This window comes from Buceros rhinoceros, unplaced genomic scaffold (genome assembly GCF_000710305.1).
Source record: "Buceros rhinoceros silvestris isolate BGI_N320 unplaced genomic scaffold, ASM71030v1 scaffold30966, whole genome shotgun sequence".
Taxonomy (NCBI): domain Eukaryota; kingdom Metazoa; phylum Chordata; class Aves; order Bucerotiformes; family Bucerotidae; genus Buceros; species Buceros rhinoceros.
Window position 1 is genome coordinate 68,720 of NW_010417526.1, and position 3,760 is coordinate 72,479.

A 3,760-nucleotide genomic window follows, 5' to 3' on the forward strand; every position below is an offset into this window, starting at 1 on the left:
TCCCTCTAAGTCTTCTCCAACATATGTTACTCTCTTGCAGGGGAAAAAAAACCATAACCCAAACACCATAGCTTAGAACAGTCATTATACAAAAGGGAAACAACTGCTCTAAAAAAGGAGCTGAATTATTTTAAATTTCAGACAAATCAAAACATACTCTGTACTGGAGAAGGCTCGGTCATAGCTGAAATAAACAGTAGGTGAATATCATGTTTCTGTGTAGAAATAAGTTACTGAGTTTAATTATCCTTAGATTACAAGCCTGTATATTCAGGCAAAAATAGATTTGTTTTCTTTAATATTTTCCTTGCTAGCTCTTCAGTTACCCGTAACCTTTTGTAACTGCCGAGACTCAGATCCACTAATGAACGGGACTGGATAGGACTAAAATAATGTGAAGCAAGCCACTATCTTAACACACTGTGCTAACATACTTCCCATATAACGAATTCTCATTAAAATAAGCCAGAGTCATAATGATGGTTGTTACACAGAATTATAGACTATATCATCGATCGAATTTAGTGCACTGACAAGGAAAAAGCGCAGAGGAGTGCAAGACATCTGAGTGTTAGGCAGCTGTAGCAGTGTACGACAGACATTCCTGACAAGAAGCAGCCAATTATAGCTTAAATTTCTGGCATATAACTGGTTCTGATTAATAGTCTTCCATTACATTACAGACATATTATTAATGTATTAAAAATGTCAAGCTTTGGCAAGAACTAATACGGCATGGCTCGGTCAGTCTGCAATGTCTTCTTTTAATGAGCTTCCATTGATACAGAGAAAGATATTGACCAAAGCACATTAAGGATCATGTGCTGAGCGCTGCTGGGGATTTTCTGATAGAGCTATACAGTTTGTCTTGCTTATATTTATTCCTGCAGAGTCACTCACGATATACATTCTACTTTTCAGTGCTCTATTGCTAAGGACACATCTATTTTAATTATTCTGAAAAAAAACCAAACAAACCAACCTGTTTAGAATAACATTCCTGAAGTTTACAGCTGTGGGCAGCACAAAGCAATGCCTTTTTTGTCCCCAGTAATGCCTGTGCATTTGACCTCAGAAGAAAGCAACCAAACAAGTCAGGAATAACTAATGTCTGGTGCCCCGCTACCCTGCACCCCGCGGTGCTAGTCACACAGCCTGGGTGTCGGGGGCCTGTGGGGGGTGACAAAGGGGGAGCAGTGTCCTTATAGAGTGAGGCCGAGGGAACGGCAAGCTGCTGGAAGGACATAAGGTAATGTACGCAAAGGCCCTGGAGTACGCTGCTCCTGGAGATCTCCTTTGTGGAGCAAGAGCAGTATGAACTGCAGGATGTTTTGGGCCTTGAACGTTCCTGTGTGCCACATCCTCTGCAACATGGAAAACACTGGGAGGCACCTGGGAGGCACAGGTACCGAAGGGCACTTCTGCTGTCTCTGCCTTCCCCCAGAGCACTGCTCCTGCAAAGGGCTGGACATGCAGGACTATGTTATAGCTGTTTAAGAAGCACAGCAAGCAGCTGACCCCCAGACTAGAATCAGCTCTGAAGGTGGCTCTGAGCACATGCATCCCTCTCCAGGTCGGCAAGTCACAGCTCACGTGGTATTTTAATTCTGCTGCCTGAGCAGATACCCTCTTCACAAACCAGCCAAAATGAACTTCAGACCTCGTCAGGGGGTGTTAGCAAACGTTCCTCCTCTGCCTCCTTCCATCACTGTGAGAATCCATCCCCTTCCCTGCATAACTCCCTCCACGCAAACCGTATTGGCTGGACCCCCTGCATGAGCTCGCTGCTGGGACGTTGCTGTGCAGACTGTACTGGTGGCTCCTGGCCTCCCTCTTCGGCAAACAGCAGGTATGCAAAGGAGGTAACAAAACCAGGCGATCGCCTCTCGCACAGACTCTGCATTTGATGAAGTGTACACCGCCAGTGCACATCAGTAAGAGCGAAAACCAGTTATGGTAATGCATGGCAGCCTGAGGAGAGCCAGTTAAAATCACGAAGCAAGGCAGAGCAGTGACAGCCAGCGCTCCTAAGACCGGCATCTGCAGAGCAGGTTTTTTCTGAAGGAAACATGGTTTAAGCCTGTATCCCCAACAGCGTCCCCAGGTGAACGTATCTAACCAAGCCCAGGTAAAAAGATCCTTTGTGTCTGCTCCCATTATTAATTATTGAAAGATGGGTTAGAATCAATGAAATCGTGTGTATTACAAAACAGAGCTAATCCTCATACCTGCAAGCTTCAACATGTAATAAAAACCAAGTGTTTTATACCTTGCTACACCTGGACAACTTGAGAACCCAGTACACAGAAAACCCTGATATTTAAAAAAAAAAAACCCCAATCCAATCTCTTTTATAAATGCAAAATTATTCATCCATGCGGACAAGCAGAGGCCCTGTATTTAGTGAGTTAACTCTCCATCGTACCTGGATGAAATACCATATATTCCAAACAATTCCTGTGGTGCCTTTGGACTCAAATGCTGCTCCAAAGCAAGTTTATGTTCTATTTTCATCCAGCTTATTTAACTGTTTAGCAGAAAAAGATTTCCCTGCCTCAGGAGGAATTTAAAATGTCAATACCTATTGGCAGGAGAAAATAAAATACAGTGTTCTGCTACAAGAAAACTGGGATTCAGCACTATACTTAAAACGTTTCTGGTTTTCCCACATCATTCTTTGCTGAGTGACACCTCACTCTGCCGCTGCCATTCCTTGCCGGGTATCATCAGCTGTCAGCATATGGAGTAAAAGCACTTCAGCTATTTAAATTATAGAGGCTTTGTTTGTAGCTGCTTTAAGGTCTTCCTCTAGAATCTTTATAGTTGTGGCTTATTGCCTTAAATATCTCTGTACCTAGCATCAATCTGTTCTGCAAGTTTTTCCTCTCAGGATTTAAGTCAGCATTTGGGGCGGCTGCAGTTTTTTTGGTCGTTATTCTTCACCCTCCATAAGGTAATACAAGCTCCTCAGGCAGTGCACTTGGGCTACAGGGCTACCACGCTTTCAGGTCGTGGTGTGAGCTGATGACACCTCAAGACTGGACACCTACTGCACCCTGGAATTGTTCTGTGCTATCACCAGATTTTACTACATAGCTAGAAAGTTGGTGCAACTTCTTATCAGCATCGCAGGGCTGAGCGTTGACGGCAAAGTCCACGACTCCATGAGAACATCGCCACTAACTGCCGGGAACTCTCTGGTAAAGATCCTTTAAAACTCCAAAAACATGCCAGAAATCAGCCTTTATTTTTTTCCAACAAAAAAGCCAAACCAAAACCCGCACACACCAAAAAACAAGCTGGGTAAAGTTCTACTGTGGTTTTCTTCCCTTTGACTGGCTGCCCAGGCCACAGCTTCTCATCCTCAACCGCATTGTCCTTAGGCAAGACAGTGATTTATGCCCTCTTTAAAAGCATCTCCACCGTTTGTTTCACTCACTGTCTCTGCTAACATCTCCGCAGAAGTACGGCTGGCTCCCAGCACATCAGATCCGGAATATCGAGAAGTTGATTGCAGAACAATAAAAGTATATTCAGCAGAGGCCACAAGCGCGCACGCACCGACTCTGAGAGTGCAAAAGCATCTGGTTTATCGGGTTTAGCTGATCTGCGCTGCTCACCGCCATGTGGGGCTTCTGTAGGGTTCTGTGTGGGAGAACGGTTAGAAAAGCCGCCTGCAATTTCCGATGCCAGGGAGGGACCGTTTCCAGGTTGAGCAGCAGCGACCTGTCCGCGCTCCTCGGCCGGCGGGGCCGCTCCC